The following is a 23,766-nucleotide window of genomic DNA, read 5'->3' on the forward strand; positions in this document are numbered from 1 at the left end:
TGCCCATCTCCCGCTGCAGGACTGAAATGGAGCTTTATGCAAGTCTCCCACGGAGGTAGTCGCACTCATTACCGAATGTCTCCCTTGATCATAATGTAACACGGGCGGCGGCGGACACACACACACACACACACACACATGCATGTCACACAGATATGCGCACGGGCTCAAGCCCACAGTTGAACATTGCTGGATCGGCGAAGAGATGCCCGCCCATTTTATCGGCCACAGATGTGACGAGTCGGTAGGAATCTGCCGACACGCGCACAAATGAGTTCCAGCGTCGCGGCGTGCACGTCTCCGTGCTGCGCTGCTCCAGAGCCCGACACACAACACACACGGCCTGGTGTCTGTCTCGCTGCGGATCCAGTTGCGCGGCTTCGTCCCCTTCGGCCAAACCGTAATGCGACGAGAAAACATGCGAGGGGAAGCCGTGATATTTTATAATTCCTCTTCTTTCTCATGACTTCTTGTAGTGCGGTTGCGCGGCTGACTACGGGGAAGGTCCGCACCCATACGCTGTTATTGAATGTCCCCGCAAATGATATGCGTGTCTTTCAAGCCCATTGCCCGTTAGTTAGTTCCAGTTAGAAACCGGTCTGACATAAGCAGATAAAAACAACAACAACGTGATTAATCCCAACATACAAGACATTCCTCTTACTCCCCCTCCCCTCCAACCTCTTTTCAGGAATTTAACCAACGTCCTCCTCTCTTTTTTCCCTCTCAGCTCCAACAAACGCAAGTCCATTGACGACAGCGAGATGGAGAGCCCGGTGGACGATGTCTTCTACTCGGGCCGCTCCCCGGCGGCTGGCAGCAGCTCCCAGTCCAGCGGTTGGCCAACGACGTGGATGCAGGTATTGCGCTCCGACCTTTTCCCCCATCTCATCCCGCATGCTTCCCGGACGCCTTTCCCTGGAGCGGGGCCGAGGTCCACGTCACGTCAGACCATTTGATTGGATTTCTGAAGCGCAATCCCCAGATTAAAAAAAAAAGATAATGACGCTCTGGTGGGGGCTGCGACAGAAGCAGCTCCTCCAGGGTTTTTACTGACTCACAGCGGCTTCCCACCAAATTGAAACGCCTGAAAACGTGTTTATTTCTCTCAGATGGTAAAGAAATAGTTAGACATTTTCAGGAAATATTGTGTTTCAGCAGCCGGTCAGGTAGGAAGGAGGATTGTTTATCCACTTCTGCCAGTGTGGCACCAGAAAAAACAAACACGCCAAGTATGTTTCCAGCCTTCGTGCTAAGCTAAGCGACCCGGCTGTACAGTCATGAGAGTGGTCTTATTCTTTCTCTCCAAACAAATTAGTGTATTTCCCAAAATCTTGGAACTATTCCTTCAAATCTTCACGGCTGAATAAACAGTTTAAGTTCAGAACGAAAGAAAAACATCCTGAGGTCTGAGACTGTTATCGTCGCTTGTGGCAACAAGCGATTGACAAAATATGTTTTCAGGCCGTTTATTACGAATTCAACACTCACTGACTTGAAATGGACCAGAAGCCACGCCTCCTTCCCTCCTCACCCCCTCCTCTCATCATCATCCATTCACAGCCTCTCCTCACAGCATTGAACCCCCGCCGAGCAGAGCAGACCTGTTTGAGGTAGAAAGACCGCCATTAAGCCACGGCCCAGTTTTACAGCCTTTACGGCACGCAGCGCGGCCTTAAAGGCCAGTTCACCCCAACAACTGTACTTCCTGTTTTCCGTTCTGGTTTTATTTGCAGAGTTAAAACTTCTACCGCCACCCGAGTACAATGAAAGTGAGGGGAAATATCTTTTGTGGTTAAAAAAAAAACAACATTTGAAAAAAAGTTTGTGAGAACACTTTTCATTGAAACCGTAAAAAAAGACCTGTAAAGTCTGAGCTCTGGAGGTCTGCGTATTACCCCGAGAGGCCTGGACATTGTTTTCTCAAACGACACGGAACTGTAGAGTTTTTCCAGCATTAAGTTTATATATACGAGCGCCGACCGACCGCACCTCGGTTGTTAGGCTCGGAGGCACAAGTCTCGACGGCGGACACCTCAAAACCTCTGCAGATGAAACCTGAAACTAAACGTTTACGAGGCGGAAGGGACCCATTACTCAGAGCGCAGACGCAAACGCTTTTAACCATTTAATCCTCGTGTTTGTCGTCTGGGTTGCCGGTGAGAAGAGCGGCAGAGATGTATATATTTTATGGCCTTTAGCGCTTAACATTCATTGAGTTTAACTCCTGGATGATGTCTGAGACTGTCCACATGCTACAGATACGAACATCGCTCTCTGAAGCGCTGCAGACTTCTGTTTGTACAATCCCTTCTGTGTTTAGTTTACATTAGATAAGCGCTCATCAAAAAAAACATTTTGACATTTTCCGGCCAAATATTTGACGAGGCGACTGATACCACGATGTACAGTAACCATGAAGCTACATCCAGCAACTCATTAGCTTAGCAAAGACTGGACAAGAGGAAATCTACATGTAATAAGTTCAGTTTCTGTGTGAATAGGACCAACACAGTATCACGTTAGCTGTTTTATAAAGGCATCTGCCCAAACACTCGTCCATTGCTGCAAAAACATGTCTCATGACGTCATGGCCTGAGTAATGGGCTTCAGAACATCGAGTGTTTCCATTTCTTGTGCTAAGCTAACCGGCCTCTGGCTTTACTTTTACTTCAGACAGGACCATGCTAGCTTTTTACCCCCTGTTTACAGTCTTTGTGCTAAGCTAACGCTAAGCTTCCCAACTTCTGTAGCTCCATGTGTACCGTACGGGTCGTGACCGTGGTATCGATCTCATCTCCCAGCAGCAGAGCAGCTGCATTGTTAACCACCCGTCCACTATTAAAAAACATAAACCTCTGACCTCCGGGCTCACTGCAAATGTATTTACAGTCTTCTTCATGTCTCTATCTTGGGTCGGTATTTGACTCTGCTGAAGTTTTCATGTATTCTCCCATTTCTAACCGTCACTCCCACTCACATGCGGCTATTTTTAATGCCGCCTGCAGTAATGATGTAACTATTTTATAGACACTTGCTGCACTCTATAACATTCAAATCCCCTGTTGCCCGTTAATTAACCACCCCTCTCTCTCTCTCTCTCTCTCTCTCTCTCTCTCTCTCTCTCTCTCTCTCTCTCTCTCTCTCTCTCTCTCTCTCTCTCTCTCTCTCTCTCTCTCCCATTCTCTCCATGTCTGCCTCTGTCTTTTTTCCCTCCTCCATTGTCAACTCTTCCCTTCTCCCCTGTTTGGCCTTTCAGTGCAACACCATTTGGCCAGTGTGCAGGAGAGGAAGATTAAGCATGAGAGCGATGGAGTGCAGTTTCCTTACCATGGTTAGAACAACATTAAACATTATACTGTGTACATGTATACGTGCTCTGCCTCCGCTCACACCACCCTCAACGTGTATACATCTTGTCTTGTTTGATTTTCCAAGTCTGTCTGCACTTCCTGTGAGCTGTTCTGCATCTCCCATTCGTCCTTCCTCTTCATCTTCTCCTTCGTCTCTGGTGTCTTGTTCTCTGGCTGCGCCGGCCTCCGGGTGGGGTGTTGCTGCTGCCAGATGTCTGCTGTTGTCCGTTGCGGGTCGACCAAAGCCTTTTGGTAGCCCAAGTAGCTCCACAACATCCACCGCCTGTCTGCCTCAAGATGTTGTTGTAAAATCTGTGGAAGAAATCGGATTCTCTCTGGTGCGTCCAAAAACAAACAAACAACACACTTTTATGTGTGACAAACGAGCCGCTGTATTTCCAATGTGTAATTATGTGCATTATCATATCCCTCCCCGAACAAAAAAAAAAACAAAACACATTGTTGTCACACACCACATGCACACAAACACTTTTTCCAAGGCGGTGTGAATTTGTCAGCAGCGTTCGGCTAAGTGCTCTGGGTGTTGCAATGTTGTTGTCGAGCCCTGAGAGAGGGAGCGTTGAAAGACACAGAGGAGGTGTGTGGGTGTGTGTGTGTGTGTTTTGTCGAGTAGCCGCTTCACACAGCCGGTTGTTTGGACGGAGCGGCTAGTGGCGTCCCACCTGCCGTGGGCCTGACTGACTCCGCGAGGCGCCGGGGAGAAAAAAGAAACAACAAAAAAACACACAACCCAAACAAACAGGGACTGAAGGCGCTCAGGTGTGTCATCAACGCACGAGGCGCCTTCTGTCTCCGAGACATGCTTACTCACTGGCAACGCAGGTCTACAAACGGCACACACACACACACACACACACAATTACACTTTAGCTCTCTCTCTCTCACTCTCTGATTTACATTCGCACACACGTAACAACACACACTCCCGCAATCTGGAGAGGAGCGGTGTTCGGCTCCAGATGGTGCCTCCATGTGTCTACAGCGAAAGGGAGCTACTGGGTTACAGCAGACATCTGTTCCGGTGATGGTGGCGGCGGTGTTGGGAGTGAGAGATGGAGAGGAGGAGAGGAGGAGGAGGAGGAGGCAGGGAGGGAGGAAGGAAGGAAGGGAGGAAGGGAGGTAGGGGCTCCTGGCCCTTCCTGCCCTCTCCGGAGGTGATCCTCTACCTGAGCGAAGCGCTCCGAACGCATCGCAGGTGATCATGTGATTCATCATCGAGCGCCCCGTCCTCTCCTCCTGCCCGCTTGCTCCTGCTGCTCGGGGTGGGAAACCCCGCTGGCGGGGAGGAGGGTGGGATTGACTGAGAGTTACAGCTAATTGTTTAGTGTTGTGGGCTTAAAAAACTGTTTGTGTGCGTGTATGCACGTGTGTGTGTGTGCGGTTGCAACGTTGCAAAGGTGTCCTCGCTGCTACCTCGGTGTTTACGAGCGCTAACGATGTGCGAGGCCGTTAATGAGACACTCCTCTGTTCTCCGACATTGTTTCTGCCTCACCTGACTGACGAGTGTGTGAGCGTCTTTTTGTGTGAGTGTGTGTGTGTGTGTGTGTGTGTGTGTTGGTGCACATGCTACCGGACCAGTACTCTGACAGTTGGGGGGCGGGGCTTGTGTGGTCGCCAGCTTGTTAGCGCAGCAAGACTACAGGGTCATGGGAGCAATTGGCCGCCAGTCTGCTTGCGCAGTGTGCCAGGAGCAGGACATAGAAATAATGCAGAACTGTGTGTGTGTGTGTGTGTGTGTGTGTGTGTGTGTGTGTGTGAGAGAGAGACTCTCACACGCACAGATTAAGGGAGAGATCAGAGTAACTTCTGTTAGCTCTATCAGACAAAGCTTTTCACGGGGCATCTGGGCCTCGTTTGCCGCGACGCCGCGCAGCACCAGATATGTCGGCAGAGCCGCGGCTAATTAGGGGGAAAAAAAAACAATATGTGTAATTTAAAGGCTGTTTGGATGCGTAATCAGCCGGCCGCAATCGCGTTCCCGCCGCCTTCACGCGGCGTTCCCCGCCCTCGTGCGTAGCGGGGAGCCGAGCGGCGAGCGGCGCTCCGTGGCGACGGGTTCAGCTCGTCTGTTTTTAACGGCCTTGAGGGAGGAATCCCAAGTGGAAGGATTCAAACCCCCGGCTCCCTGGCTCTCAGCTCCTCACGTTAGAAACGCAGAAGAACACATAAACAGTGGGGCGGCACTGTGTTTAACTCAAAGGCCTCGTTCAGGCTGCCACTCCATCCATATTTTTCGGGCCGGATTCCTCTTTTTTTTTTTTAAGAAAGTCTGGACAGCGAAAAAACAAAAACACGGCGGTTTGGTTCCAGACGCACGGCGGCACCGGACGCTCTGCGCGGTTGAATTGTATTTCAAAGTGCCCTCGAGATGGAGAAGCTCGCTGTGACGGTGACATGAGTACTGCAGTACAACTGCGTAGTACTACGTGCTTGTATACTCTGTATGTCACTACATCCTAAATATTGACGTACAAATAACAATACAGTTTATAAAGAAGTGACAGTGTTAAAGTGTCGATATGAGCTATTGATAATGCGATTATATGATTCTGAATGATTAGTTTATTTAACTCCTTTACCCGTCTGTACGAGAGGTCATGTGACGCTGTGGTCGTTGTCGATCACCAGGCGGCAGATGGACGGCCGCGCTAACGATCTGACGGAAGCAACGGATTCCTCCTTTTTTTTTTTTATCTCCTGGAAACTTTTTTATGAACCCTTTTTGTCCGGGTGTTCATCTGTTCTTCTATTCCACTTTTTTTTTTTTGTCTTTTTCATTTCCCGACTCGGCCGCACATCTCGTTATCTTCCTCATTAAACACGCGGCGTCAGAGCCAAGCGCACGCCGTTTGAACAACAATGAAAGCCTTATTTTTTTCCTCTCGCTGTAAAAAATTGGTTCTAAAGCATCTTGTGCCCTTCTGTCTTCACACGGGCTTTTTTTATTTCTCTTTTTTCATAATTCAAACCGTGAATCAAATGAATCTCACCCTGCTCATGGTATCCGTTCCTCCCACCTCAGAGTCACGTGACTCGCCTCGTTGAACATAAGTGGCGGCGCCCACCTTTTTCTCTCTCTCTCTACACTCGCCGGTGCCCACACAACGCCGCACAGCTGCGCCCTGTGAGCATTGTGGGTAAACAGTGATAAAACATTTCCCGGTGTGGCATTAAAGAGAAAGCTTTTCAGAGATCTGCTCTCTGCGACTTTATATGCCTCGCTCGTAAAAATCTATTTCCACGTCTCCCCGGGCCATGTCGAAATTGCCCACGTCTTTATTCGAGTGCGTTGCTTTTATATGTGTGAATATTGTGTCGTTTAGTACTTTATGGGCGCCTTTCCGCTCGCCAGGCTTGTTTATCGCTGTGCTCTCGCAACCGAAGAGCACAGCGAGTTTGGGAGAGAGCGGCGGAGGCCTGTGCGTCCACGCCGCTGTGCTCCTCCTCCTCCTCCTCCTCCTCCTCTTCCTCCTCCTCCTCCTCCTCCTCCTCCTCAGTTCCTGCTCTGTGGCTCTCTCTCCTGGGTTTCATTACTCACCAGTGCAGTGCGGTCCCCGTCAGAGGTCAAATCCGCCCCGTTCGGCGGTGCTCCTCTAACCCGGAGAAGTCTTAAATTGTGCCTTTCTGGATCGCCATACGTCAAAATAAATTCCCCTCAGAGCTCCACCGCACGAGGCCATGATCACAGAAGAGAGCCGCCTTTCTTCGCCCTGCGGCTCGCACACTGTCGGCCATGTTTCTGGTCCGCTGGCGAGCCCGGCCTGTACTTAGAGGCCGGTCTGAACCCGGCTGAGGGGATTTCATCCCAGGCCTTCAGCCTCAGCCCTTTATAGACAGAGGGGGACACTTCAGTGTGTGTGTGTGTGTGTGTGTGTGTGTGTGTGTGTGTGTGTGTGTGTGTGTGTGTGTGTGTGTGCAGTGCCGTCACAGCTCCTCCATCTTCTTCCTGCCGCTCTCTCTCCCCATCAAGCGTTCGCTGGCGCTTTGCCCGGTCAGCCTGAACATGGTGTGTGTCTGTGTGTGTGTGTGTGTGTGTGTGTGTGTCTGTGTGCGTGTGTGTGTTCAAGCGCTCCTTTTATGAAATACCGCCTGTCTGAACTTAACGGCTGGGACATAAAATCCCCGAGCGTCGCACGCGGTAGAGGGGCGCTCCGTCACCTCTGCCGCGTCGCTCACGCCGCTGTTTGAAACTGGCGGTCTGCCTCGGAGGCGGGGCCCACCCCGGGGTCCCGGTCACTCCAACGGGCGCGGCGGCCGGGCGTGCCCCGTCCAACGCGCTCCTCTCAGACGGTTCAGATCTCACAGAGCGCGACGTCCCGTCGAGTGAAGCCGGGACGACCTTGGACGCTCCGTTGGCGACCTCTCTCTCACTGTGACACTGTGCCCTCCCCCCCCCCCCCCCCGTCACTCTCCCCCCTGCTGCTTCGATACATGGCCTCTCCCCCAGGACCCTCCCACCCCCGCTGCCCCCCTCAGTCTGACGGACATGGTACAGCCCGGCGTGAGAGCAGGAGCCATCTGTATGTGAAGCCAATCAACAAATCAATGAATGACTCGACCGATCAATCCATTGATTTCAAATCATAATCATTAGATTCTTGCAAATCAAATTTTTAAAAAAAAAAAGGGATAATTTTTTTGGATTTATTACTTTTTCAAAGAGTGAAATAAAGAAGTGGAAACAGACAAACAAAACAGACCAAAACCAGCAGGCATGTTTGATTAAAACCTCGTCTCTGTTCTGCCATTCTGTTGATCCCCTCTTTGCCAGGACTCTCATCGCCTGGTTCTCTTAAGAAGCCGGGGAAATACGATTTCAGCGCCCTGTCCTCCCAGACGAGGTCGCCCCGCATGGCGTTCACCCACCACCCACTGCCAATGCTGGCGGGAGTGAGACCAGGTGAGACCAACCCAGCTCCAGATCCCCCTGACCGCCCCCTCCCCACTCCCCCCCTCTCCCCACCCACCCACCCCAACACCACCTCCTCCTCCCCGCTCCTCCAGGACCCCTCCCCTCCTCCCCCCGGGTGCAGAGGTGGGAGCAGTGTCTTTTGGGAGACGAGCGGGGCCTCGGGGTGCAGGTCTCGCTGGTGACGGAGCTCTTTGGGAGTCTGGGTGTGGTGTCTTCTCTGGGTCTGTCTGCTGGATGCTCTGGTGGTCCTGCTTCTCTAAACATCTACATCGACTTCTTCTTCTTCTTCTTCTTCTCTAAAGAGGGGAAGAAGGCGTCCTGAGCGGTTTGCTGATGCCTTTTCTGTCCTGACTGCAAACATTTCAGCCGCTCTTGATGTCGTTCCTCGTGCCGTGAGCGACATCAGACTCCGTGTGGTTCACTCTCTCACTGATTTGTTTTTACAGTATATATTCTCTTGTAAAAGTTTGCAGAAAATGAAAGCCTACTGAGAAAATATCTAAAAGACAAAATAAATAAATATTTTTTTTCAAGTGCAACTTCATTCAGTTCAGATATTTTATGTTAATTTTAGCAGATTTCAAATACATGTAATTGCAGATAAAAAAGAGCATTATTTATGAGCGAGGGGGCATTAGTGAAAGATGCTATCGAGTTGCATGATGGGAAATGTAGGATCCCGTGCTTTCGCAGCTTTATTCACAACTAAACACATCTGGGTTCCTCCCGCTTTGGTTTTGATTCCTTGAATCTTTCTGGGAGTACGATCTCAAACCACCGGGTCCTGCGTGGAGCGACGGACTCACGTGGTCTCTCGCGGGTCTCGAGCCCCCGTCCCTCTGAGTCGCCGTGTCACAACCTGGTTTGACGGCGACAGAGACGACAGCCGCTTCCGCTGTGCGCGTCGCACACGGCCGGCTGGGTTTTTCCACCTCACCCCTGTCTTCTTTCCCATCTTTCTTTTATTGCCTCTTTCCAGATTCCTATATCTTTTCCTCACGTGTCCAGTGCTCTCGCTGGCAGCAGCGGAGCCGGCGTGAACCTGCTGATCCTCCACCAGGCCGAGACCAGCAGCTCGCGATAACATCAGATATCAAACAGAGCCAGGAGCGCCGGCAACAAATCACCGCGCCTTGTTTTATCACATCACAGACAGAAGAAAGGGGGACTTCCTCTTCTCTTTTTCACAAAGTTCCCGACTGTGAATTCGCCCGGCGAAGGCGCTCTCTGGAGGTAATCGCCCGTGTGCTTCACTCCGCCGCTCGGCTCCATCAAAGGCTTCGAGCCAGCGAGCAGATGTGCAGCAGTGAGGTTGACCGCCGTGTCATTAAACCTTCTTCTGTGGTTGTTGACAGACCTCTCTGCCTCTTGAGTTGCAGCTACAGCGAAGGCAACCTCCACACTCACTCGGACAGATGTTCACACACACACACACACACACACACACACACACACAGTACCCCAGCACTGGTGTGGCCAGCAGTTGTCATTTCTACAGTTTTGATTTGTTTCTTCTTTTACACAAACTCTCACAGCTGGAGCTGTTCCTGCAGCAGCGGGAAAGCGCCGACCGCATCGTCAGCAGTGTTGTGTTTCTGCGTGGAAGACGAGATCCGGGAGGATTGAGGGGGTGGAGAGGTGGTCAGTCACAGGAAACCACTCGTATGCGTGTCCTCGTGAGGGCGATTTAAATACCTGAAATAAACAGACTCCACACAGAAAGACTGACAGTTTTTAATAGTAAATACATTCACATAACTGTATGGAAAGTAGTTGTAAAGCAAGCGGAGAGGTGGAAAGAGCGAGCTGGATTTTTGTTTCATAATTTTGGATAATCTGAATAAATGGTTAACTAAAAGTAATGGATAAACAGTTGTTTATTCAGTTTCTTAGGATGTTGTGTCATAGACTGTCCTTCACTTGTAAGAACAAGAAGAGACCGGAGAGTTTCACGTGAAAAGTCTCTTTTTCTGGCCGTTTTGAGTTTTTAATGAACCCACAAATGTGAAGCTCCAGATCCTCAACTCGCTCAGAGGAAGAACAGTTTTATAGTTTCTCTCACCAGCAGAGCTGTTTTCAGCTGTGTGACATCACTGCACAAGAGATTTCAACGGTTTTCAAGAGTTTTCAAGAGTTTTCAAGGGTCTTCTATCATCATTAGTCTTCTAAGGCGATGATCAGACACAACGTACCACTAGAACACTGATAGCTGCTGGAAACGGGCCTCTATACACGATGTAGATATTTCATTAAGAACCAGACGTTTCCACCTAGAATAGTCTTTCACCACATTAACAATGTACAGAGTGTATTTATGATTCATTTCATGTCATCTTCATTTAAAATCAGTGCTTTTCTTTGAAGAATAAGACATTTCTAAGTGACCCCAAACTTTTCCACGGTAGTGTAATTTGTTTGTTCTCTTCATTTATTCTATTGTTTATTGTTGTGCAACTTTCATGGAGGTAAATTCCTTCTATGTTCAACGTACTTGGCAATCAAACAATTCTGATTTAGCTTCAAGTGCTGGATTAAGAATTATAATTATGAAATATTTCTGCCTTTTATTCAGCATCACGTGAAACAACCTCCCGTTACAGATCAAATGAACACACGTGTGAAACGTTGGACAGGTTTATGTTCATCCAACGGACACAAAGCTTGCTCCCTCTCTGGAGGTGGAGGGGTGCAGGGATTCCCTCTCCGCCCCACCAGCACCCCGTCCTGCCCCCGCACCCCACAGTGTCTGGCCTCCACCCAGTCTCTAATGGGATTAGCGGGGGACTAATAGAAGCAGGGAGACGGCTCCGCTGGGGGAACCGGCAGCCTGGCATGGCAGCAAGGTGTTGCTGGGCTCCGAGGAGAGGCCCTTGTCTGGGGGGGTGAATGCAACGGGCCTTTGGCACTGGCATGAAGTACACTCACACACACAATGTGTACCGTGCAGGACCCAAAGCGTGTTGGCAGCCCGACGTGGGCAGCTGGGGGGCCTGACATGGGACGGGGTGGGTGTCAGACTGGCACAGCCAAGGGGAGAACAGGCTCCTTATACAAATCAAGGAGATTTAGTGATGGATATAGGTCTGACAGAGCGGGCTTTGTGTTTGCTCGTTGGGCTCGACCAACTGCTCCCCTCTCTCACGTCTATATGCAGCTCCGCTGGGTGAGAACTCCTTTATTTCCTCTTCTAAAGCTTCTTTTTTTCCCCATAAGCTTATTAGCCGCCTAATGCTTATACATTTTGCATCCCCACACCTGTCGTATACACACACACACACACACACACACACTCTCACACGTATATATATCTACAGATATGAGGCTTCAAAGCGTGTTCACAGAAAAGCATCCATTTAGATATATATGTACGGTGTGAACGCACAGATTAATTCTGTCATCCAAAAACACAAATGTGACAAACGGCTTTACCGTCTGGATGCCAAATTGCGTCAACGGCGGTGAATCACGGCCTCAAAGCGGCACGCGGGCGTGCGGGCATTAGGAGCGGCTAATTTAAGACGCCGTCAATGATCTCTTTGTGCTTCTGCTTCTTTTTCTTTCCTCCCTCCGCAAGCTGCTTCGGATCTGATCATCAAAATATAGCGCTCGCATCGATTGAATTTGTGTGTGTGTGTGTGTGTGTGTTTATCCCCTCCATAAAGCTGCATACATTTATTGGAGTAATAAAACATAGAACGTGCCACTGCCCACAATAGCTATTACGTTGAACACAGCTTTTCTTGGACAAAACAACTTTCCTCTCATGTCCAACATGTATACTTGTTTCCAGTTTGTGTTGTCATGTTCGTGTTGTCGTCATCCGTCGACCACTCGACTATCATCTCATCGCCGTCCCGTCAGAGTTCGCAGGAGGTCTCGCTCTCGGCGGAGCTCCTTGTGTCCCTCTAACAGAAATGTCTCTGTTGGCAGGGAGTCCCCGTGCTTCAGCCTCGGCCTTGCACTTCCCGTCTCCCTCCATCATCCAGCAGTCTAGCCCCTACTTCACCCACCCAACCATCCGCTACCACCACCACCCTGGACAGGACCCCCTGAAGGAATTCGTGCAGTTTGTCTGCGCCGACGGCTCGGGGCAGTCCTCCGGACAGGTAAGGTCACGCCGCCGGGGAGGGGGAGCCGCTGTCGAGGCCCAAATGGGACGTTTACGCCGAGACCACAGACGTCCCGCCGCCGCTAGCTCGCAGGTGTACAGCAGGACCTTGTAGTGGTAGCGTGTGAACCGTTAGCAATTATAAAAGTTGCTGAAAGTCCTCTGGAAGTAGCAACATATTGATGTATGTTAGCGGGACGATGCGTGTATGGAAGAAGAAGATAAAAGCCATGATTATAGTTTTCACAAGCAACTGTTGACCAAATTGTGAAATTTAACAACTTTTGCATTTTATAGCTTTTAGATATTTCACTTTGAAAAACATCTGTTTGACTTTATGTGGTTTGAGTTTGTTTTCGTGCTGGTTTCCAAATTCATAAAATTCCAGCGTCCAATGTTTCCAATTAATCATCTGTTCAAGTTTAAATTTCGGGGGTTTCCTGAATCCTGCGACGTAACCTGATAAGTCTGATCGAGTCCTTCAGGCTCCGTTGAATTATTCTGTTGACATGGCTGAAATATTTTTAATTTTAATTTGACTGAATCAACGTCAATAGATTTTTTTTTTTTACATTTCTGAATTGGAAACCCTCCATTTTTATAATTGTACATCTTGAAAGTAACACAAATGAGTCTGAAGCGTCCGTCTAAAAATGTTCATTAAAGACAAATTCAAACCACAAAACAGATCCCAAAGTTAAATCTTCCAATGGCTTTTTAAAAAAAAATCTCCCTCTAAAAGTCTTCACATTGTACAGAGCAGGTGTATATTACTACAATGATATGAATGCCATTACTTTGAGCGCCACGGTGCATGCACAAGGCTCTACACATGCTGTTGTCTGTCCACATGCGACGTAGCGGACGCACCACACGACACCAGTGAACTCACAGACATCTTGTTTACTCAGCTGCTCCTCAGATCTTTGTATTGTCTTGTCGATGTCATTTTGCCGTTTGCTGTTTCAGACCCCGACGTTCCTCCTCCTCCCACCCCACCCCCTTTTCTTTGATTTACTTTTTCTTTGCTCCACCCAACCCCTCAGGAGTTACAACCATCAGCACGAGAGTGGCTCGCTCACGGCTGCCTCCAGTCAAGCATCCCCTGTGTTGTGTCATCGTGTTCCTTGTTTTCATCTCGAGCCTTTTTACGACTTTTAGTTGGAGTTTTGGTTGTTTGGTGCTGGTATCGTTGGTGGTGTTGTGCTTGTGTAGACGAGTATTCTCCCATGGTTTTTGATTTCTTGCCATCTTCTGGACGAACCCAGTCAATAATTTGCTCACCTCCCTCCTCCACCCACCACTCCCAGTGGAGCCGCCCCCCTCCAGCTCCAGCTTCCACTCCCGTGGTGATTATTATGTTTTCACACCTCCATAAAAAGATGCCGTCCACCTCCATCATTCCTTTGGTTGTTGTTTCCCACCACCTCCCCCTCCCTCCTTCAACCATCGCCTCCCCCCCCCCTACACACCTCCCATCCTCCCGTCATGGATATTTCTTTGGGACCTGGCCTCCCGAACCTGCGTCCTCTTTTTCATTCCGTGTCTGCGGATTGTCGCATGTCGCCCTCCTGACCCTGTTTGTGTTGTCTGCAGCCAAACGGGAGCGGCCAGAGCAAAATGCCAGGCTCCTTCTTGCTGCCTCCACCTCCCCCAGTGGCCCGCCCAGTGCCCCTCCCTATGCCCGACTCTAAACCCAACAGCACGCCCTCTGACGGCGGACTCTCCTCGCCCGCATCTCCGTGTAAGTGACCCCGCAGAGACCGTTCTCAAAACCAAACCAACAACAACAACCCCCCCTCCCCCCCCCCGAACAAATACAATAAAAATTTGAACCCTCCGACCATCTCCAGCGAAAAGACCCCCGCCATTTGTTCTTCCACCGACTCCATCGTTGCTCCTGTGTATCCGACATCTCGCCTCCTTTAAACCTTTGGAGGGTCGGCTGCGGGAGCCTGAACAGGACCCACTGTGGAGCTCAGAGTAGACGGAGGCCTCCGGAGGTCCGGTTAGACGCGCCTCCACCTAACGGACTCCCGTGGTGTTCATCAGGGTTGTGTACTAGGCCCCCTTAAGTTTGAGCAACGCGTTGAGCAACCCACTCTGCGTTGTCCGGTGTGGAAGCCACATCACCGCCTTCATCCTCCTCCTCAGTCCTCCTCTTCCTCCCTTGAAGGACTCATTCGCAAACCAAGAAACAACATTATGATTGTTCTGTATTAATTCTTTCTTACTCGTGACGAGCACACATTTAGGGCAGTTAATGTCAATGGACTCCAAAACATTCCTGTAGAAAATTTTTGGGAAAAAACTGTTGAAAACAATACTGTTTTATGTTTGAGCTGATTTTAGTTTCTTGGTGGGATTTCTCCTTATTTATTTTAGCGTGTTGGCCGTCAGGCAGGATAGGACAAGGTGTGTTTTTAAGGTGTCGGGTGTCAGTCCAGCCGGGGAGCTTTTCTCACCACACATTTGTCTTCCTCACCTGTGATACAAGGGGCACTGGATGGAGCACTTTTTTTTATTTTTGTTTCTTTTTAGCTTTCCTTCCAATCTAGTGTTTGCGTTTTACCCCCCAGTCAGCGTCTCAAAGTCTTTTCTTTATGTCTTATGTATGTTATTCCAATTCTTAGAAACACATGGATGTATACTGTATATGTCCATCCACATAAAATCTCAAAATTATCTTTCACTCTGTCTCTCTCCTCCCTGTCCTCCCTCCCTTTCCTCCGCACAAACACAAGTCTGCACACTGCATCCTGAATCCCTCGGTGAGATTAAAATGCTGGAGTCCGTCGGGTGTTTCAGACTGCCCTAAATTTGTCAGAAGCTTTGATGCCAGAGGGTTTTAAATGTCCCCGACTGATCCTCAATGTCAGGATTCTGGTGCGCTCAATCACTTCCAGCCGAGTTTATCAGCGGGATTTAATCACTCGGGGAGAGCTAAGTTTGCATACCAGCTTTTGGCAGACTTTCTGTTGGGCTTTGATGGCCTCAATGAGATACTTTCCTGTCGTTCTCAATTGATTTATCTGCATCTTTAATATTTAACAACAGCAGAACAAGTGGGTTAGCGGTATACTTTTCACATGTTCAGGCAACAAGTTTGAAACTTTCCTTGGCTCGTAAATGTGTGGTAAATAGGAAGATACAGCCCGCGGCCTGTTAGCTTAGCTTAGCATGAAGACTGGAAGGAAGGAGGTTACGGCTCCACTGGTTTTTGAAGGTAACATAATTGACTAATTAACTAATTACCAACATGTTGCGTTTAGTTTATTTCATTTTTAGAAATAAATACACGCGGCTGGCTTCCGAAACAGCCATGCTAGCCGCCCCCCTCGTCTTTGTGCTAAGCTAACAGGCTGCTTGGTGTTTGCCTCCAGACATTAGAGCGGTGTCGATCGCGTTTGGTAAGAACGTGGACGCCCATCTTCCCCACAATGCAACTCTTGGTGAAAAGCCGGCGGCGGTGTGTGCGCCTCGCGCTGACGCCTCCGTTTGCTCCTCTTCTGTTGCAGCATACTCCACGCCAGGCGCCACAGCTCCCAACAGGTTTGTCGGCATCGGATCACGGGACAACAACTTTCTGAACATCCCGCAGCAGACGCAGGTGAGAGAGTCCGGGACGGCGGAGGGAAAGAAACCTGATGAACGTGTGGATGCAGACCACGAAACTCCACCGCTGGGTTTCCTTCGGCCTCTCGCAGCGTCTCCGTGCGTTCGCACATCTGTATCTCACTGTGCGTGCGCGGTTCACCGTATGCGCTCGTCTGTTTATTCGGCACATATGGAGCCTGAGGCCTCCTCCCTCGCCGCCTTTTTTTCTTCTTCTCCCTGCCTCTCCTTGCTTCCTCCCCTTTTCCCTCTTCCTCTTCACTCTCTCTTTTTCTGTGTTTGGCTTCGTCTCACTCCCCTCTCCCTTCCCCCGCCTCCCTCTTTTTCACTTTCTCCCGCTTCGTCCTCGCACTTTCTCCTTTTTCGTTCTTTCCCTCCATCAACCGCTCGTCCCCCCCCCCCTCCTCCCTCCTCCAACTCCATCACCACCGCTACTTTTCTCATTAGCGTTCCCACCACACCCACCTGGAGCGGCTCTGCTCCGGAGCACATGGAAACCATCTGAAACGGCTCGGCCCATCCCCTCCCTCGGCCTTCTCACTTTTCCTCCCTTTCTCTTTCCCCCTGCTCCTGCAAACGTTATTCACCTTCCTCTCTCTCTCTTTCTTTCTCTGTTTCACTCCAACCTTCATCTCCTGTCGCTGCCCTGGTGTGTTGCACACAACAGAAAGTAGGGAGACATTGGCGTGTGATCGACGAACGCCTCGTTGCAAAACACTCCCGTGCGCAGGCGCCGCGCTGCCGTGACGGCTGTTCTTCTGCTTTTGGGCGTTCAGACCCGGCTCCACAGGGCTTGGTACTCGCTCCGCCACAAGAGCGCCACAGGGAGGTCGGGCTCAGATTTTTGGGAGGAAAAGGCGTCACAGACCCACGAAGAGGGAGGGGGAGGGGCATCATGGTGTTGAAACAGGACGAGGTTCTCCACAAAGTTGGAAGCGCTCTACTGTCTAAAAATACCATCCCGGCCCTCGACCCGAGCCATGAAAAACATCTCCGCACCGAATCAATATGAAGTATCGCCGTGGTTTCCGCCGTCGATGCCTTTTCCTTAATCCGCTCACTGACGCTCGGCACCGCGTGGGCCCTGATGTCTGCTTCTCCTCTGGGAGCCACAACACACAGCGTTACCGGTTGGCCTGATTGATGGGCCACTAAACTCTCTGATAGATCACCAGACGGAGGAGCGGCAGCAGCGTGTGCTGCGCTCCCTCCAGCGGGCCGCCTGCGCCCTCTGGTGGCGGCGGCGAGGCGCTGCCGGCCTGAAGGAGCTCGGCGGGTGAACAGGACACCGGCGGAGGGGACAGAGTTTCGGCGGTCCGGCGTAAGTCCCGCCCCCGGCTGTCTCGTTACCCCCGGCAACCAGACATGATGTCATAGCCAGTTGATCTTGAATTTGAGAAGAGGGGAGGGGGGAGGGGGTAGGGGGGGGGGGAGGGGGGGGGTCACTGTCTGCTGCCAAGGATGCAGTGTTTCAGGGGAGATGGATGGATTGTGTGTGAAGGAGAGAGTAACTAAGAAGGGAGGAGTTACAATGCGCTCAGCCCGCTGGGACCGTGCCCAGGGAGCCCAGTGTGTGTGTGTGTGTGTGTGTGTGTGTGTGTGTGTGTGTGTGTGTGTGTGTGTGTGTGTGTGTGTGGGTGGGGGGGTGGGGGGGTATTCATGCGACCTGTTGGAGTCAAACAAAACAAAAGGCTGCGAGTAGTTTCCTAGGCTCGCCTCCTAGAATGTTGGCGCACTACCACGCGGCGCCGGGTCCCGCGGGCCGAGCAGCGCCGCCGGTGACCCACTTTCTGCCCCGAGACCCCACCGTGAGGACGGACCCCCCGCGCCCCGCTGACTGCTACTGCTGCTGGTCTCCAGGGCTCCGGGTCCTGGTCTCCAGAAGAGGACGGAGCGGACGGGACAGCCGGTGGTTCTGCTGCGAGCCGGAGGAACCGCCAGCGGCCCAAATGACTAAGAGCAGGCGTCTCAAAGGGTTCTGCTTCCTGGTTCCTTGTTGTCTTTTGGTGTTTTTGGACAGTGTAGAAATGGGGGAGGGGGGATTCGAATCGAACCACTTTGCGGTTCTGAAACAACTGTTCAATACATCCTAATGAAATGCTGTCGTGTTCCCCAGAAGATGAACCCTCCTCCAGACTCACGCTCCCTCTTCCAGCTGCACCTGGACACTGTTAGCTTCAATGACTCGATACGCGGTTCAATCCACGAGGAACGTCAAGAGAACGTGTTGGATTGTGTCAGCGGCTGTGGAAATGTCATTCTGATGACACAATCTTTCAGTCCTGTGTGCACACGTGTTGCTGGTGTTGCTGGTGTTACTGGTGTTGCTGGTGTTACTGGTTTTGGTACTAACATGACCCCCCCCTCCCTCTTCTTTTCCAGTCTTGGTTCCTCTGACAAGATCTGTGCCCAAACCAGCAACTAGAATTCTTTCTTTACAATCGGAAATAGAAAAGCAGAGAAACAAACCCGCAGGTTAACAGTCGTCCTCCATCACCTCCACCGCCCGGCCCCCCGGCAGCGCGCCGTCCCACCGACACCAAACACAACCAACGCAGGAGGAGCTACAGCAGCACGCCGCTTTTCTTTTTTTTTTTTTTAGAGGAACTCTGGACTCATTTATCCAGTCAGAGGTGAGGACCCGCTTCTTTTCTCCGGCGAAAAAAAAGGCGTATCGATGGAAGAGATGAACGGACGGACGAAGAGGACGCCAGGATGAAGAAGGAAAAAGGGTGAAGGGGACAAACTTCAGCTCCTGGAAACACACACAACCACCGCAGCAGCAGCAGCAGCAACGCAGGAGGAGCCCAGCAGGGGGAGCGCTCCTCCTCCTGCTCCTCCCCGCGAGGACGCGTTGTGTCATGAATGGCAACAAAAAAAAAAAAAAAAAAAAGAACTGTCGCAAACAACTCACACAACTTTTAAGCTCCGCCCACGACGAATCCGCTATTTTGGTTTTCCGATACGCTGCCGTCCGTGCTCCCGTGATGTCCGGCCATCACCCAAAACGAAAATCGAATTGACCGACGTTTCCTCTCCGTCTGCGAGGCTCCACAGAGTCCCTTCAGGAGCTGCGAGGAGCTAGAGAGAGACCATGCCAAAACAGATCTTGATCGAGGGTTGCACTAGAAGCTTGAATCAATTAACACTAATCGTAACGATGTGCACTATTTACCTACGCGGCATGGTAGGTGAACCAGACCTAGTCAGAGTTTTAAAGAGGGACGAACACGAGGTGGCGAGGAGCCTCCTCGTGTCCTCAACCAACCCCAAACCCCCTCACCCGTCGCTCAGTTTGGCAAATCATTAGGCCTCCGCTCATTCCCACACCTCCACCCCCGCCACACACACACTTGCACAATCTGTGCCACGACCACAGCGCGTGCGGTACAATTGTCAACACACACACACACAGACACACACACACACAGTTGCCCAGTCGGACATTAGGTAGGATTCATAGGTGGTGGTGTTGGGTTCTTTTCCCCCATTTGATGAACCCAGTGGACTCACTCCACCGGTTTGATGAGACACGCGGTGACGATCCCTAGAGACAGCAGCTATTGGTTCCCCCCGTTCGCCCTCTTTGTGATGTAGATGATTGATTTTGTTATCTCTTGTGTGTTCTCTTATTTGAATTTATTCCTTTTTTGGATTTGTACTATTTTATAATTGTTTTGTATTTGAATGACAGCACCTTATCGAGACACACAGTGGGATGTTAAAGCGGTGTAGACAGGGTGGTCAGCTGACCCGGACCAGATGGTAGACGCCAAAACGCCAAGACCAGGTTTGACGTTTTTTGGGAAATGCTGTTTGTTTCCTTCATTTTCTTTTTTCTTGCCGAGAGTTAGACGAGTTGATCGATACCACACTCGAGCACGTTACGGCGAGCAGCCCCTTAGCTTAGCTTAGCATAGCTTAGCGTAAAGGCTTCAAACTTCTTATCTGACTCGGCAAAAAAACACCTAAACGAGCGAAGACGCGCGTTTCCCACAGCGTCAAACTGGTTCTTCTGTTCCCAGTGCCAGATTTACCAATTTGCCAGCTGCTGTACTTCGGAGGACCACACGAGGCAGCATTTTGACAATCACAGGAAGCTCATTGTCTGGCGAGGGCCCCCGCTGACCCACACGGCTCCACAGAAAGCTAAAAGAAGTCTACTATCTGGCCCCCGGTGCAGCCGCTGGTGGAGCTGGTGATGTACGAGTGATAGAAAGAGAAAATAAAGCAGAAGCAAGGAGGGGAAGGTTGCTGAAGACGGGACCCCGAGTCTCCCTAAAGTTTACCCTGTTGTTTACACTCCCAGACGGGCCGCTGCTCCAAGAGCAGAGGGGCCACACTGTGGAGCAAAATGAATATGTGACATATCCGGCTGTTTGCGGAGCGAGGGCCTCTAAGGCCGCCGGGAGGAGGATCACCCACGTGCCCCACGTTTTGTTGTTTTTGTTTCGGTGCACAGGATCAGGATGGGCCCCAACACACACACACACACACACACACACACACACACACACACCAGCACTCCCCCTTTACTGTTGTGAACCGACGAGCCCTTGATGATCAAAATCTGCACTAAAACAATCATACCAGCCGAGCTTGTGAGTTTTTTTTATTCAGAATTAGACGGCCACTTAAGTGTTTTTTTTTTTCTTCTTTAAATCACGGGGACGAGATCTCAGAGCACAGAGCGCCGCATCCTAAACTCACCGACCACTAATCCCCCTCCCCCTCCCCCGCGACTGAATTCAAAGGGAAGTCTTAAAAAGAAAAACATGAATTAAAGAGAAAGCAGACAATCTGAGGAGGCCTTCATGCTTTGAATCGTTTTCTCACCGATCCGCCCGCTCACGTCCCCTGAGTCTCACACGGAGGCGCCACGCCAGCTCACTAAATAACTGGACTGCCCGCCTCGCGCTTCACTGCAGGGAAACACGACACGCCCGCCGGCTTCGTAGAGAGAGAAGCAGCTCTGCCGAGTTCGGGGCGTCGACGGCGGCTGAAGCGATTTCTTTTTCTAACCTATGGAAGTGCCTCTGTATTCCCATTATGCAATTTGTCAAACATGAATTCAGGTTCTTTTTTCTCACGTATAAGCTATAGCGAAAGGTGGAAAAAAACACACGTCAGGAGAGATGGGACGAGGAAACAAAGGAAACGGCGACAGCTCCCTAGATAATCGCAAGCATCTTTATATATAATACACATATATATTTATAGATATATACATTTTGTTTTGTTTTATTTGCAAGATAAGCTCTGTGGCAGTCTAGTTATTTCTTGAAGCGCGGCGTTCATCGCAGTCATAGGATGCAACCAAACAACCCGACAGAGCCGAAGCCTCCGAACCACATTACGACCGACGCAGCGCGGCAAACACAACAATAGAGACGTAGACGGTGATGATGATGATGATGATGATGACGTAGTTGAGGATGATGATAAACAAAAGAAGATTAGGTTTTGTTGTTTTCTTTCTTGTTTTGATGGGAAGTGTTGTTGTAAATGATGTGTGTCGATTGAGCCATGTGCAATGCCTTGGTAGAGGAATTGTGTTTGTTTGTTAGCGATTGTTTTCAGCGCGTCTGGAGACGAGAGGGCCGAACCCTCCGAGGTTGTGTTTTGTTTTGTTTTTTTGTTCTTTTCAAGTCCACGAGCTGCGGGACTCTAAACACGAGGGCGGCGAGAAAAGTATCCCAGTCTTTGTAAGTAAGTTTGGGGAAATTGTTTTTTAAAATTTCCTTTTTGTTGTTGTTGTTTTTTTGTTTGTTTTTTCTTCTTCTTTTTTCTTGCGTTTATCGAAAATGTTTTCATTTCTATTGAGTTTTGTTTTCAACATGTGGGAGGGCTGAAGGAACAATTTTGCAACTCGTAAAATATATATCACTATGAAAACCTGGTGCTTTCGTAAAGAATAAAGTACATTCAATCTCTATTATACATAAATAGTAATAAACAAAAAAAAGTGTTATCATAAAAGCAAATTTTAGGAAATCATGCGTTAGTCTATTCCTCTTTAATTCTTTTTGTATTTACCGATGGGGGGGGGGGGTTGATTGCTCTGAAAAGAGGCTGTTGTGACAAAAGGCATCCCCCCCCCCACCACCTACACCACCTACACCACCACCTACACCACCACCACCTGTACACCATAGCAGAGGACAGTCAGAGGGGAAATCTTGTCCAACAAGTCATCCTGTTGCGGGACAAAGACTCACACTTCTGATCTAAAGAGGCGAGAGCGGCGACGCCGATGTGATTGCTGTTTGGTGTGAGACGTCCAGTCGGCTCAGGGAGAGGGAACAGCGCCCCCCTTTCCCACCGAATCTCCCCCTGTAAATGATTATAAATACATGTTTGGTGACGTAGTGTTATAGACTCAGAGCATCTTAAAGGTTGTCCCTAAAAAGTGCCTTTTGTTCACAGATTCCATCTCGTAATCCTGAGTGCCCATCTCGAAAGAAAGAAACAAAAAAACACAAAAAAAACACACACAAAAAACGTCCCCCTCCTTCATACTTCTATATCTTTCTCTTCCTCTTCTTGGAGCTTTTTACGAGCAGTATACATAGTACTAAAGGACATTGGTGTGATTTAGTTCCTCTTTTTATTGTTGAATAATTAGGAAAAGCATAAAAAAAAGAAAAAAAGCCACAAAAAAAGATATTTTCTGTCTTGCTTCTCTTCCTCCGTATCTTGTCTTCTGTCTATCTCGGACACTGGAGTAGTCTGTAGCCGTGTAACCCCTCCCCCTCCCTCCCCCAGCCCCTCCCCCTCCCTCCCCCAGCCCCTCCCCCCTCCTCCCTTTCTCTGAACGGCGGGGTTGAAAAAAAAAAAAAAAAAAAAGATTACGCAAAGATTTTTTTTTTGTTTTTTTTGTTTTGTTTTTTTTTGTCTGAGCAGAATGCAGTTAGCTCACATGTTATTCTTGTCTGTACGCTTTCACATTGTATTACATACCATCTTCTTCCGCTTCTCCATTCAACAGCTAATGTAAGTGAACAAGTTACACCACCGGGCTCTGGGCCCGGCCGGAGGACGGGGAGCACTCACAGAGAGAGAGAGAGAAAGAGAGAGGGAGAGAGAGGGAGAGAGAGAGAGAGAGAGAGAGAGGGAGAGAGAGAGAGGGCCAGTAGTGATAGTGTAGTTCCTAATCCTTGTTTCTATTTAAATTTTTTCTATAAATGAATTTGGATTCTTTCATTTTCGTCGTCGTTCCTGCGTTGAGACCTTCAGTCATGCACCTTTCTAGTGGTTGAATGTGACCAGCTATTTGAATTTTATTTCGAATTTTTTTTGTCTTTAGTTTGAAGGACTTGCAGCACCTTATGAAGCGGACCGGTTCCACAGCACGGAGACTGGAGGGCTCAGGTTTAGCACAATCACGAGAGAGACGCCGCCATCTTCTTCTGGATCAGCGTTTGATTGACCAAAGCCACGCGGCCCCAGAGCCGCACGAGAAAAAGAAAAGAAAAAGCTAGTTGGTGACTACTAGAGAAAAGCACCGGGAAATTCCACCAGCAAAATCAAGCGATTTACAGATTTTTTTTTTGTCCTGCGAAGAAAATAAAAAAAACAATTCAATATATATGCAACTTTTTAATTTTTATACTTTTATTCTCTTCATCATACAAATGAAGCCAGCAGCAGTATTATCAATCAAGCCTTTAACAAGAGAGAGCGCCACCGTTTGAGAAGCCATAGCAGAGACGAGCGGCTTGCACAGGGCAGTGTGTGTGTGTCTGTCTGTGTGTGT

General features: G+C 49.7%; 1 pseudogene; it reads left to right on the plus strand.

Moving 5' to 3' along the window:
* LOC137786421 (nuclear factor 1 X-type-like) overlaps positions 1–21,945 on the plus strand; it is a 30,335-nt pseudogene extending 8,390 nt beyond the window's left edge.
* Positions 21,946–23,766: the final 1,821 nt, after the last annotated feature.

This window comes from Clinocottus analis, unplaced genomic scaffold, assembly GCF_023055335.1.
Source record: "Clinocottus analis isolate CAN_PGR_092001 unplaced genomic scaffold, fCliAna1.0.p SCAF_16, whole genome shotgun sequence".
Classification (NCBI taxonomy): domain Eukaryota; kingdom Metazoa; phylum Chordata; class Actinopteri; order Perciformes; family Cottidae; genus Clinocottus; species Clinocottus analis.